This window comes from Leptinotarsa decemlineata, unplaced genomic scaffold, assembly GCF_025532065.1.
Source record: "Leptinotarsa decemlineata unplaced genomic scaffold, Ldec_3_MD MMD2_tig00078346_RagTag_RagTag, whole genome shotgun sequence".
NCBI classification, from domain to species: Eukaryota; Metazoa; Arthropoda; class Insecta; order Coleoptera; family Chrysomelidae; genus Leptinotarsa; species Leptinotarsa decemlineata.
Window position 1 is genome coordinate 5,841,497 of NW_027412724.1, and position 16,274 is coordinate 5,857,770.

Here is a 16,274-nt window from a genome sequence, read left to right on the forward strand (position 1 = left end):
TTTGTTTTCTTGATTCAGCTTTAACTTTTTTTCAAATACGGACTTGTTATTTTCATGTGAAATTTCATAATCATTCATGTACTGAATTCTACCAATATTCATCATTGATGTAGTATCAATCGTTTTGGTCCATGATGACCATCATCATGGTTCGATCAAGAAAGACAAAAATCAATTACGGAACTCATTTTGACTTTCACGATTTGAAAGCACATATCTCTCATCATGGAACTGAGCTTAAGGTAAAATCATAGCAAGTTTTTGCTACAGCCATTGAATGAATAGATTCAATTTTTATTCCAGTCATCTTAGTAAGTTCGCGTCGGAATTTGAGATACCCTGCTATAAATTCTTATGAACTTGTATTTTGACAACCTTAAAATTGTCTCAAAACCTACATGTGATAGGGTGTACATGACTATTAAAATCATAGGTCAAAGGTCACAAAAATCAATTTTTTGCAAAGGTTTGGCAAATATCTCACTTTCTATGGGTTTTTCGCTATTTGTATTAATCATCAATATATTGTGAAGGATTAAATTCCATACACTTGTTTCAGAAATTTTTCATGTGAAACATCTCTAGCCGCACGTAAAACCGATTGCTGGTGTGGCGACGGGTCGCCATGCGCAAGAGACTTTACGATTATCTTCCCACTGCTTTGGCGTTACGCTATGAAACAAATTTCATATTTTTGGAGAAAAAAAATTTTGGTTTTCTACTACTATACAAAAGAATATGGGAATCTTCCAAAGAAAGGAAGGAAGCAATCAATTTGAAAAAATGAACTCTTTTCAAAGATGTATCATGCAAAGAAGTAACTTTCAGACACAAACTGGATGTAAAAGCTCTCTCGTAACACCTATTTTTATATAAACATTGAATTACTCGAAAGAAAAATATTTTCGAAACAAATACTTTTATATAAACGCTGAATTACACGAAAAACACTTTTCTCTATTCCGTTTGTACTCCAAACATTCGTGAAGAATCGAATCAGATATCATTCGCAAGATTTCTACACAATATAATTAATGAAAGAAGTAACATTTCACTTACATGGAACACTGTCATCCTCACTACTAGACATCCGTCGTTTCGCCGTAGGACACTTGCCTCATTGAGTTCATCAAATTACGAGATTTTGTCACGGAATGGATCGAATCCAGCCATGTTATCGATGACAGCACGTAAATAACACTTCAATCGCTTATTTGATTAAATCCCAGCCAACGGAATCATGTTTAAATTAAAAGGGTTCTATTTTAAGGAGTGGTTATTTTCTGGGAAAAAGTTTTTGGGTTGCTACTACTGCATTTTGATACAAAATAAAATGTGAGAATCTTCCTAAGAAAGGAAAAAGCAACCAATTTCAAAAAATTAACTCTTTACGAAAATGTGTAGATCATGCAAAGAAGTAATTTTCAGACACAAACTGGTAGAAAAAGCCCTCTCGAATTGAGTGTTTTTTTATAATGTTATCCGTATTTGCTATTGAAGAGCCGATGAGGCAAGTTTCTTACGACGAAACATCGGATGTCTAGCAGTGAGGATGACACTGTTCTATGTATGTGAAATTTTATTTCTTTCATTAGTTATGTTGTCTAGAAATCCTGTGAATGATATCTGATTCGATTCTATACGAATGTTTGGAATACAAACTGAATAGAGAAGAGTAACTTTTGAATAATTCAGCGATCATATAAAAGTATTTGTTTCGAAAGTATTTTTCTTTCCTGTAATTCAATGTTTATATGAAAGTAGCTATTTCAAGAGGGTTTTTTTCAAATTTGTGTCTGAAAGATACTTCTTTGTAAAGAATTATTTTTTTTTAAATTGGAAGATTCACTCCTAAAAATATAACCCTTTCAATTTAAACTTCTGTTCTTGAAATTTCAGCAGTTCTTCTCAGCTGCTCCATTGCTTTTATGTTTTTCCTGTAGTCTGAATATCCATCAAATACAACAATACTTTTTGAACTGTAACTCTTTGTAAATACTTTATATATGTATACAATAATAAAAAAAGTATCTTCTCATACTCCATACCAAGGCGATGCAGAAGAAATCCGCCATCAATTATAAACGTCACATTATTTACATTGAGAACAAAATCGATTGTCATACAATGACGATTTTGTGGTTTTCCTCATGTCCATCATTGTCAAATAGTGCTGTTGGACACGGGCTCAATTCATATTATTGAAGATTTTCTGATTGATTCGATCGTTATTTGATGAAGATCCATAGTAATTTCAAAAACTACACCTCAAGATTTGATCGCCACAAACTTTATTAAACTTATAAATCACTTGAAAAAGCTACTGTGCTAGCGAAACATGTTGTGATATATTTTTTTTAATAAAGTTTGTAGAGATCAAATCGTGAGGTGTACTTTTGAAAAAACATATTGAAGATATTCTTAGAGATTACTTTCAAATTGTTTGTTAACAGTAATTCTTTGGAAGGGTAATAATGGATCTACTGAAATGTTACCATCATAATTCATTACAGATTCGATTATTGCAATAATGAATGAACTTTTGGACCGAGACTATACCGCTTGACCTTAAATGATGTTCTAGACGCACGCTCTCCGTTCTCGATCTCGAAAACGATCTAACGTATGAAAAATGTTTTGAAACAAAAATTGTAAGGAATGTAATACTTCACAATATTGATAATAGATACAAATAGCAAAAAACCCACAGGAAATGAGATATTTGCAAAAAATGTGACCGTCGACCTTAGATTTTATTAGTAGCATATACCCTACCACATATAGGTTTTGAAACAACTTTAAGGATGTCACGCGACATCTGTCAGCGGGAACACGATATAGAAAAGAATATCTACTTGTAAATGCGAAAGTCACTCACTTTAACACTCATTCATCTCTGTTTCTTCGTAATGATGAGTCCGAGGAAGCTAAAATTTGGTATATAGGTGCTTCTTAGGTCTTAGATGCGCAATACGAGTTCAAATATTCCAACTGAGGCGCTCCCTGTGGGAAGTAAAAGGGACGCATTCCGTGTTAGCAATCACACGTGAAAAGGTAAGACCTCGTTAGTCCTTAGCTTGCACAATTTTCTCAACTTCTGAGAGTTGTCGTTCGTATGGGGGTGACAGCTAATTAACGGAAAAACAGATTTTAAACAGAAACAGATTTTAAAAATATGAAAATCAGATTTCCATCACTGTTTCTCCATACCGCTAGATTTTTGGAGGCTGTAATTTTATAAGTAGGTTCGTTTTATGTTGCAGATGTGCCATAACAAGGAGTTTTGAATATTCCAACTGGGGCACCCCCACTGGGGATAAAAGGGGAACGTTTACATATGAAAGTTACCCTTTTCATCACTGTTTCTCCATGCCGGTATATTTTCGGAGGCTGAAATTTTATATGTGGGTTCGTTTTATGTTGTAGATGTGCGATAACAAAGATTTTTCAATATTCCAACTGGGGCGCCTCCACTGGAGATAAAAGGGGAGCGTCTACATATGAAGGTACCTTATTCACCACTGTTTCTCCGTACCGCTATATTTTCGGAGGCTGAAATTTTTAGGTTCGTTTTATATTGCAGATGTGCAATAACAAAGATTTTTTAATATTCCAACGGTGGTGCCTCCACTGGGGATAAAAGGGGAGCGTTTTCATCACTGTTTTTCCAAACCAGTATATTTTTGGAGACTGAAATTGTGTATGTAGGTTCGTTTTATGTTATAGATGTGCAACAAGAAAGTATTTTCAAATATTCCAACTGAGACCCCAGCTGCGGGGGAGAAAGGTGAATTCATAAAACAAAATTATCTTTTTTATCTTTTCATCACTATCTCTCTATGCCCTCAAATTTCCGGTGGGTGAATTTATATTTAGTATCATTTAAGAGGGTTTGATCCATTTCATAATCCGTATACACGGTGGCTGATTGTTAAAAAAATATCGCTGATGTTCTTGGATATGTCAGTTATGAAAATAACATTTAGGTAATGTCGGAACGTACTGTACGTAGAATTCTTAAACAAACAAGTACCGTCCATACAAAATTCTAATGGTGGATAGTTCAGAACCCGTTGACTATATTCATAGAATTAGGTTCTGAAGAAAGCAGTGATAATGGGATTGGTTTCAAAATTATGGGGACAGATGAAAGTAGGTTCACAAGTATTGACATGTTCAATCGCAATGTTCACTTTTATTAGAGTGATGAACCTGTGATACAAATTTACAAAAACTTGTTGGTATCAATGTTTAGATTGTTATATTGGATGGTATTCTTTGCAACACATTCTCCCCAGACTTCGTAGAAAATATTCCTCTGAACATTCACGGAATTTTCTGTACCTATTATCAACATAATGGTGCACTTGAAACTGCTATCGATTATGAAAGAATTTCGAGAAAAGATGGAAATAGTAACAAGATGGCAGATGATGAACTGTCGATTTTAGATAGCTCTGATAGAAATTCAAAAATCTAGTTTCAATGTTGTGAAAATAAAACAGTTTTTACATATTATGTGTTCATAAAATGTGCCGATGTGTTCCACTAATGTTGTCTTGGACGAAAAAAACCAGGTTAATTTATACAAGGTTTCAAAATCGTCTACAAGGAATGCCACAACACAGAATATGAATCCGAGCTACAGTACAATCATAACTCAAACGAGCCGTACTCCAGCTTAATAGGTAAATTACAAACAGATAACTTGGAAAAATCGCGATACATTGACAAAATCAAAAAGGAGCACAATACGTTTTTGGAAAAATCTCTGAAAATGGAAAGTAATCTCCTCAATACAATAACTCAACAAGAACAAACCATATCGGAACTTCGAAGCTTCATAAAAAAACTAAAAGATAAGAAGTGTATAAATGTGTCTTTTTGCGAGAAAAGTCATACCTCCGAAAAAAACCTGGGCACCTATAGAGAGAAAGTTGATGTTTACACGCAAACAAATATGTCGGAAGAGGCGCCGTTGCCAAACTTAGAAAATGATGATTATATTGAAGAAATCATCAGATATGAAATAAACAAGGAGAATAGGGAAGCGACCAGTGACGGAAATACCTCCAAACAGAAGGTTATACCCAAATAGGAAAATAAACATATGACCCTAAATAAACAATAAAGAAAAACTAGAAAAACTAAAAGTCGAGAAGAAAAACCAATGTGGAAAGTGGAAAATTCAATGGAAAAAAGTTAAAGTTACCTTCACATAAATGTTCACAATATGGAGAAGGAAATGGAAATTGAGATGACTAAAAGACATATGACAGAAGCTAGTGAGAAGACCTCAGATATTGTATATGACGATCAAAAAACAGAAGGAAACAGGTGCATAGCAAGTTGATTGTCTCCTCCAGCTCACCAAAGAGGCAAGGATTTCTACAAGTAACTAGTCCTTCGGAAAAATACTGATCCTTGGAGATGAATATTCAAACAAATTTTCTGGTGCGCCCAGGCATTTTCTGGGAAATACAAATTTTTATATTGAAGAAAATATAAAGCCCAAAGTTGAATTTGCTTATTTAACTAATAATTTTTTTACTGACGATATATGTTTTGGATCATATTACTATATTGTTCAATACAAATAATGTCAGTAACAATAGATTACTAAATCTAGCTCTAAAACAGATCATGCCCTTCAGCAAACTTATAAATATTATTTTGATTGCTCAGATAAACAACATTGCGAACCAAAAAATAATAAATTAAATGAATTCCGAATTACGTAGATTTAGACAATGCGATATGAATTCTTCCATTGAGCTTTTTACGGACTCCAGACAAAAAAGTGAAAAAATGTAATTATTGGATGATATAAGATCCTGTTTAGAAAAAAAAACATGTCAGTTAATATTCCAGTGATATTAGTGATCTGAAGGAACCTGAATTAATTCTACTAACTGAACATTGACTTCATTCTGATGGGCCATGCTACCTTCCAAACTATAAGATTATACCAAAAAATGGCCGTAATGACAGGTACTACAGAAATAGAGTAGATAAATTTAAAAATGAAATTAAAGGGAGCTGGACAATAGTCAGGTCTTTGAGAGGGAAAAGTAGATCTTTTCCTCACCAACCCAATGCGTTAAACAACTATTATTACACCATCGCAGCTTCATTGACTTCAAATACAAAAGAGTTAAATTTAATGTGTTACATGAAAGACATACTTGTGACTAAAATTGAAATATCTTGATACAGGCCCAATTTTTATACTTGAGACTCTATGTTTGGAGCATAAGCACAAGTACAACGTCTCCGATACTGAGCGCACTCGAACAAGTCATAGTACTCACCAAATAACGAGAAAAACTTACCTCTCTCCACTCCTCACTTAGAATTATCGAAAAAATCAATAATGTATGAGAGCAAAAAGATATATAACAATTTGCCACCCTGTTTGAGAGAAATCCTATTATACCCTACAGGAGTTTTACGATGATGCTCACTTTCTTGTATTGTTATAAATTTTTGCCTTTGTCAACTAATTTTATGTACTAGATTACTATTTACAAATTTAATAAGGCATATATTCATTTTATTAGCTATGTAAATGAAAATATTTTTACAATGATGTTCACTTTTTGTGTTGTGAAAATTTTTGTATTTGTCCACCTGTACAATATATGTATATTGTCAAATTTAATTATGTACTGACTTTAGATTATGGAAAGCTTTATCAATAAGAATATATTTTCTTGAACAATGAAGAATATTGATTAATTGAGTTGTTGATAGTTAATAATTCATTTGAGGCCATATTCCATTCTTTCTTACTAGGAAAACCAAGTTTATTTTGATATGTATAATTTGAAACCCCTGACGAAAAATGAATTCATTGAAAACACACTTGAAAAAATACTTAAACGTGATTTACAGAACACATCTCTGTAAAATGTTCATTTTAAGCTTGATTGCTTTATTATTCCCTTTGGAAATTTCTCAACCTTTTTTCGTGAAGAAAGAGAAGGAGAATGGCAAGTCGAAACTGTAAATTACATTACAGTAGTAATATTTGCGAAAGAAAGGTTTTTGCTTCTTCTTCTCCATATTTTGTACAAAAAAGTAGGTTTTTTTCAAAAAAAGAATAAAATCATATCAATTTCAAAACAAACTATACTAAGAGTGTACTACATGCAAAAAAGTAACTTTCGGCACAGTTTGTGTCTGAAAGTGTGTTTTTGCCAAAAAATAATCTCTTCTGAAAATATACCCCTCTCAATGTGAGTAGTAATGTTATTTGTGATATTCCTTTCATTTGAAATATTACGGCAAAATCCGCCTGGAAACCTCAATGTACTAAAAGCGCATGTAGGAAACAACCGAATAGCGCAATTATTTCTCATTAAGCTGTCTATTACAGTGAAGCAAATTAGACATTGGTCTCGTTTGCCATGATCCAGTAGAAGTTGACGGAAATTTGGGTATATGTACAATATTTCAATATTGGTTTCTTGAGCAATGAAGATTGATGTTTTGAATTAACGATTCGTTTAGTCAAATTAAAAGCTATTGTGTCGGTGAGCTACCGTGTTTCTGGCATAACAAAAGGAAGTTCTCTGAAACGAATAGGTAATATACAGGTAGATATTGACATGAGATTGGTTTTTGGGAAAGAAGCCTTCTGGCTTTCCCCATCTTCATGCAAAAAATTATGAGAAACTTTCGAAAAAAGAGGAAAGCAATTAAGAGCAAAATAAAGTATTTACAAAGATGTGTTATCGTTCATAGAAGTTACTTTCAGATATGAACTGATAAGAAAAACCCCTTCCGAAACACATGCTCTGATATGAACAATGAATTATATAAAAATCACTTTTTTCAATTCAGTTTGTACATTCATTATAGAACTGAATCAGATACCATCCATAGGAACCCTACACATTTTTATTTTATTAATGAATATTTTGAGTATACTTCCAAATAATTGTGATCAATGTACTGTAATCTCTATGTTATTTATGAACTCCGTTTTATACATCTACATGTTTTTTTTACTCTACGTTTCTATATCATTGTTAAATGATCATTTCAAAGGAATAAAAACATTATTATTATTATTACCGAAGTATGTGCTGGCTAGGCATTATCATTCCCCGAAGCCCCGATACATTCGGGAGGGCGCGTCAGCATTATCAACCCTACTCCCCACACCGTTGGGTAAGTGATCATTGGGTCCAAGAATCATGTGCCCTGAGCAAGCGCGGTTAGCCAAGAATGACAGCCTTCTGTATCTGTCCGGATAAGATGTCTGCCTTAGTGCGGCAGGCCAGTATGATTTTAAGATTCGAGAGTAGAGAGGGCATCATTCCACCAAGGACTCCAATAATCAGAACAACCATCTTAACAGACTGGTCTGGATAGAGTCTGCGGAGTTCGAAGAGAAAATCTCGATATTTTATCCGTTTTTCCGCTTTTTTTCGGACGACATTCGTCTCGTCAGGAACTGAAAACTCCACGACAAATATCGTCTGCTCTGGTGGTCGAGAAGTACTACATCAGGCTTATTAGCTTGTATGAGCCTGAGGGTGGGGAACGAATAGTTCCAATAAATTCGGCACTTCTCGATCCAAAAAACGGATTCAATATCCCCCGGAGCGTAGGGCAACACCAGTCTCGTCAATACGGTAAGAGTGCCGTAGATGGTAATATAGCTCTTAGGGTCGCGTTATGTCGATGGATATAGGTCGAGACCGCATATGCTGGACATGCTGATAGCAAGTGCACTAGGGTCTCGGGCGCCTCGCAGCAGGCCCTGCACCTTGTGTCAGGAACCTCTATACACATCATGCGACTGGGGAAGACTGAGGTGTTAAAGACCATCCTGGCAAGCCATGATGAACCCCTCAATTTCCGACTTCAGCCCACTCGAGCTGAGGAAAGCGAAATCACATAAAATGATTTGACAGACTTCCATGGTCGATAGATGTTGCTGGAAATGAAGCTCTCGTAACAGAGTCCTCCAATAAATGGTGGGATTGGAATATTGAAAAACCTTGAGGGAAATCAATATCACAAATGAAGCTCAATAATAAGAGATAATTTCATGAAAATGTTTATGAAAATGTTCATGTTCAACCTAACGTAGCCAGTCAAAAAACCAGTCATCATTCACAACAATAACACAATAACAATAGCAAAGATTTCATTTTCGTAACTACGACTATATCAGAACTGTATATCCTTATTGAGGATGACGTATGGAGACAAAAATATATTGAAACTTTCTAACAAGTTGGTGAGAAATGCTACATATTGTAGCTCAACAATTCAAAACGAACTACTCCTGAGATGTGGTTAAATAGAAAAAAATATTGTCCGAAGAATAAATGAAATCAAGTTTTTTTACGTTCTTGTTAATGAAACAACAGACATGACATGACAATGTTATACTTAACACTGCAGTTCTTAGATATAGATTGTGATTATATGATAAAAGGTTCTTTCAAGAGAGTTCAAGCATTTATCCGAAAGTGATTTCTTGAAACTTTACATGTTCACTGCGGCTCTCATCATCTGAATTTAGTCATAGCACTATTCAACAAATTATAAACTATGTGAGCATTTTCCAGTCAGTGAGCAATTTCCTGAATAATTCTGTCAAAGGAATTAAGGTACTGGAAGACAGTATTGAATCAAATTTATCCGAGACAAGGTGGTAGAACTGGGTCCCCATGTGTGTCACAAGACGGGTGAAAATCGTAATGGATTATTGAGATTCATGGAGTTTCATGAAGCAGTCGTGGTACCATTAGATCATTAAGTGATAATCCAGACTTAGATACTTCTGAAGAAGCAACATATTTTTTACAGTTGATCACCTTCACCCAATCTGTTATAAGTTTGTGTTGCTCACCTTTTATTTTCACACATTATAAGCTTATGTAAAATCACCCAATCGCTTTTTAATGATCTGTCATCAGCTTCACACTATGTTGATTTGTTTCTGTCAAGGAAATTAGGAATGAAATATAATTCTGTGTTTCAAGCCAGCAAAATATTAACTTGAATCCATTAACGAATACGTTAGAATTCATCGAATAGCATTCGAACAAGAACACTGAATAAGTGATTATTTGAAGAGTCCAGAAACATATTTTCATACTGCAATATATGATGATACTTCCGTTTTCTACGAAACATTTCTGGACTTAGACACATATGAATCGGAGATCAATTTCTGGAGGATCAAATGGAAAAATGAAGAGGAAAGTAATATATCAAATGTGCAGTTATGTATCTTAGTGAATGCATTGTAATTTCTTTACTCAAATTCTTTATTTTTCAAATCTTGAAAGTCATTGAAAACTCATTGAAAAACTCAACTGGAGTTGAGCCATCAAAAGCCATCCAAACCAATTTTAGAGAACATTATATGTCACTGTATTAAATGAATAAGTGATGCCCCATCAAACTCTTCTCGCTTATTTGAAATATTATCAATCATCCATCAATATAATGACAAAAATCATTTTACTGGAGGAAACTCTGCAACATTCCATTTTCAAACACTTCGTATTCATAACACCCTTAACTTTATGAATTCATTGCTTCGTATGGTTATGTGTATGGTTATATAATAGAGGAGGCTTCATTCATAAACAGTATATGATAAATTAAGTTTCATCCTGATTTCTGCTATTTTATGAACTTCAAATCTTCAATACCTTACATTGAAATTTCTTCTTTACAAAATATCCATGATTCAACATTAAGTTTGATAGATGGACATTTTTTTATCAGTTACAACTCATTTGGCCACAGATCATATAGTTAAGATACAAGAAATTTTACAAAACGCTGTGTCGAGACTGGTGATAGGCGAATTATTATATAGACGAACACAGCGTTTATCAATAATAAAATTTATTAACAACAAGACACAATGACAAACAAAACACGAAAAATAATATTACAGGGTAACCTCGAGGAACTAACGCTAAGTGTTTTCTCGATCAGCAAGAAGACTCTAGAGCCAGTTTAATTCTCAGCGGAACCCGGCCGAAATCCCAGAACAGAATGAATTGCCTCGGCTAAGAAATGTGTTCGAAGTAACTCTTGAAAAATCATCACTGACAATGGTCGGGGCCATGAATATAGTCAAGAAGGGTCAACCACTTGGGGTCGTATTCCTTGTTTTAATCCATAAGAGTGTTAACGATGAGTACCGACTCTAAACATACCAAGTGGTGTTGTTCTAAACATTCATCTGTTTTTCGGCAATAAACTTTCGTTTCGAGAAAAGAGAGCATTTCAATGATATAGGTACGATCGGAAGATACGAAAATGATAAGTAGAAATTAAAATAAAAATATTAACATAAAAACCCAAGCAGATCGATATTTTGGACGACTGCTCGATAATGGAGTTATGAAAAATTAATTTCCTAACAAAAATTTATAATACAAAATAAAAATCAATAAAGAAATAAAATGTTTCTAAACTAAGTAGTTGTACTAAAATCCCTGAAGTTGATTTTTTTCACTAATTAGTACATCTGTATAATGCTTTTTCATATGTGAATCATAAATGTGTTCAACGGGATGAATCTGTATCTTATTTATCTAATTTCAGAAGACCCTATTTTTTGGGAAAGAGAGTTTTTGGTCTTCTACTTTTCCATCGTGATACAAAAAATGTGGGAATCTCCCAAAGAAAGGAAGAAAACAATCAATTTCAAAAAAAGTAACTCCATACAAGCATGTATAGATAATACAAAGAAATAACTTTCAGACACAAACTGGAAAAACCCTTTCGAAACAGCTATTTTCACATAAACATTGAATTACAGGAAAGAAAAATACTTTCGAAAGAAATACTTTTATATGAACGCTGAATTACACGAAAAACAGTTTTCTCTTTTCCGTTTGTATTCCAAACAAGTTTTATTGGGAATGAAATCCTCAATGTATCGCTCGGTGATTATTAAGAGTTTTGCATCCATCGCCATGATCAAAATTATCTTTGGTCGTCATTTTACGAAGTTTCGGGAATGTATATATGTCAACATCTTCCTCAATGGATTGGATGTGGGTTTTGTTCGAGTAACACTTTATCGTGAGATTTTCACTGGACAGTTTACAAAACCCCAAAACTTTTTTCGCTATATAATAGCTTCCTCAAGAGCTTCCATACTGACTAAATTCTACTTAATAATTCTATTATACCTGAGCTTAGTTTCCAGCCATCATAAAAAAAAATTTAGCAACTCATTAAATGATCATATACAATTTGTGATTTATTTAATAACAATTCGAATCATATGATCTGATAATTTTACCTGAGTTTAGGTAAAAAATGATTAAAAAGTTAAACATAAAAACAAAATTTTACCAACTCATTAATAAACAGATTTAGAAGAGAATGAGAATTCTATTCTATTCAGTCATTCAGTAAATTTTCAAAATTCTTAAATCTATTACTGCAAAATATTGAGTTTCAAATATTTCTCTCCCAAATATAATACTTCATAGTCGTGGTTGAACCCACGACCTTCTGTCAAGAGATGGTTTGCAAATATGGAATTTGTCTTCACATTCAAAAAAGTACCTACTTATATGTTCTTTTATTCTTCAATGAAAGGTTCTCCTTATTTGGCCAATATGAAGTTCTGGACAAGAACCACAGTTCAACTCATCTACTCCTGATCTATCTGACACTGAAGTATGGATTTTAGTTCAATGTATATTGACCATAGCGTTGATGACTTATATAATTATCACCAGCTTAACTATAAATATAGGCCAGAACATTTTCTGAGAGATTCTCGTCATTATGTTCTTGACGCCAGTTCTTGAATATATTGTATTGATTTTCAAATAAAACTCGTGATTTCTGAGGTATTTTCAGGTAGAGTATCTAGGTATCTGAAAAAGCCTTCAGATGGAGAACAGAGAAGATTGAATTTGGCTGGTCTTGTAAATGTGTAAATTCGATAGACTTGTGACCCCACAAGTCTATTCAACTTCCACAAACTCATTTTTTTCTGAAATGTCTAGGAAGTCAATACCAACGTGTATGTAGCCTATGAGTGGGTCCATATGAGTATGTTGAAATATGTTCATTATTGGCTTCAAGTACATACATATTTTTACATGAAATGAATCAGATTGGCATGGGGTCTAGTGTCTTGAATAACTTATCAGTTTTTTTTTTCATTTTTTTGAGTCACTGATGATAACTTACGTGAGATGCAAATTGTTGTGATATATTTTTTACTGCACCCCACTTTCATGGTCATTGTCAAATAACAATAATTTGTTTGAGATTCCAGATTATATTTTTACTGTTTTTGAGTATTTTCACTAATTTTTTTCCATAATAGTATCAAAATATTTCGATCTACAAATTTGTTTCTACTCCATTAATTTCTCCACTCTCAGGTGTCAATTCGGGTAATATTTTAGACAACGAATGTTTGAAGTTCATATATTGGATACCTCAATGAAACGATTTGTGTTAATGCTTTGCATTCGATGGAATCTAACAGTTTTTGACCAGACTATATCGGAAGTAGACTCTAAACTTGTTTCCGCTAATACACCGCATATTGTCGCTAAATGGCCAATTTGGCCTGAATATATGCCCCGATCAGTGTACAATGCAACTAAGGGTGGAGTTTGCATCCTGGGGTTAACAATTGTAGGGGTGAATCGATTCCATTGGTTGAAAATAGCACGCCCCACTCCGCGTATCCATGACGACGTAATCTCCAGGTTTAACGCACCTTGATGGGGATGATTCTGGTCCTAAGGGTGAGGTGATTTTGGAAGAAGAAGCGTGAGTGGTTTCCAGTTATGGGTATTTGCAGAAATCCAAAAAATTTCAGTTGGGATGTTAATATAAGTATAATATGATTTGTCAGTTAAAATAGATCTCAAGAGATTTTCCACATATATAATCATTCATTAATAACCGTTTATTCAAATCAGCAACCTAATATATACACATGATATAACTCTGTAACAAAAATGAAGTTTTGAGCTCCAGGTGTGACGAATATTGATTGAAAAGTGTAGGATAAAACGGATGAAATATCGAAATGTTTTTTTCGAACTCCAAATACTCTAGCCAGACCACTCTGTCAAGTCGGTTTCTCTGATTATTGAAATTGTTGGTAGAATGATACTTCTAAGTACATTGCGTCTGTTCAATGGACCCAGTGATCACCTACCTCACGGTAAGGTTCTTGGTTGATGATGTTGGCGCACTCTTCTAATATATCGTGGCCAGTAACAGAAAGTTCAGAGAATATATAAATATAAATAATATACAAATATAATAATTTGAAATTTAACATACATTACCTTACATTACGTTATATTTGAAAATATTGAGTTTGAGACAATTCGAAATATTCTCAGCTATTCTTGAAGTGTAGTACAATCATTCAAGTCGTTATTGAGCTTAAGTAGTTCAGATCATCTGTTCAGAATGCTGTACCAGAGATAAATCATTAATGAATATGAAAAACAGAATGGGCAAGCATTGGGGAATATCTAAAGCGTTTGAAAAATGGTTGGCAGTGTAGCCTCCATATTCAACATACTGTACTCTATTAAGTAAATACGATTCCATGAGTTCAACAAAAAATCTGATGATCTGATTACTTTGAGTTTGGCTAACCTGCTTTCTGAATGTGTACAGGGTGTTTCAAATTCGATCCTCACCATTGGAATCTCGGAAACTATGAGAGATACAAAGATGGTTAAATTGGAGCAAAGTTGAACATTTACCTGACTAACAATATGCCGTAGAGAAAGTTCTGAAATTCTGAGTATATCCGAAGATATCCGGAAAAAACCGATATTTTGGAAAATGGTTTTTATTTTTTTTCTGGTTTTATTTTTCGAAAAATTCGAAAATAAATTGCACTTCTACATCGCCACTTTTTCCCTGCTACATAATGGTGTTTTCAGATTTGCTATCTGACATCGAACCCCCAGTTCCCCAGGGATCGGTATTCGAACCCCTATTATTTCTTATTTTTATCAAAGATTTGCCGGAATATTCGTCAAATTGTCAAATCACAATGTATGCTGATGATACGACTATCATTGTATCAGGAAGAGATCTCAAAATATTGATAGAACAAATTAATTGTGTAATTGAAAAATTCGAAGAATGGTGTCAACTTAAACACTACCAAATCTGTTTCTATGAGATCTATAACAGAATGAGCAATATTCCAGATCACATATACGACCCACTTAATATTGATGTTGTAATTGTTGCTAAATGTTTGGGTACAATTGTGAATGAACAATTGACTTGATATTCACTTATTGATAGTGTATGTTGTAAATTAAACAAAACATATTTTGCAATAAAACAGATGAAGTAGTATATAAGCAGGTCAACTCTGTCGAGTGTCTATTATGCAATGGCGTATTCACACATTTCTCATAATATAATGTCTTGGGGAAGTGCAAAAAAACTTCACCAGGATCTTTGTATTACAGAAACGACCAATGAGACTGATATTTGACATAAACAACTTAGAGAGTTGTAGACCAGTATTCATTAGAGAAATGCTTCTGTCAGCTCCATATACATATAAAAATGTGTGACCTACGCCAGAAAAAAAGAGTCACTGCTTGAAAAAACCTCATCATATCATGAATATCTAACGCGTAATGGAAATTTATTAAAGGTGCCTAGATACAAAACCTCCAAATTTAAACAATCACCACTACATAATGCAATCAGCCTTGGCAATGCGCAGCCGTCAGCTATTACATAAATTAAAACAGACAAGTTATTCTATAGGAGCATTAAAAACCTCCTACTAGACAAATGTTACTACAGGTGCGAAAAATTTCTGAATGATTGTAACTGTTAAATGTCTCTATATTGTGAATTTGATACGTGTATGTCTGATACATAATTATTTCATCGTTAACTGTAAAGAATATTATGTATATGATATATTGTGGGTGTAATGTTTACTGTAAAAATTATGACTTGTCATATGTACAATTTGTACCCAACTCATCGAAAAAGGATTTGAATTTGTGAAAATTGAATAAATGTATAACTTACCTTTGTTCTGTCGAGTATAATTTTCCGTTGATTTCAATTTATTTGAGTTTCAAATTGTGGAAAATTAAAATCCTGAAGCAGAATTATTAGTTGAAATATACATGTATTCCGGAAAGGTATGATACTTGGGGTCAAAGGGACAGAATTTGAAAGATGTGCGCTTATAAAATAAATTTTATTGATATCTATAAAAGTAGAAATTAATAAATTATTTTATA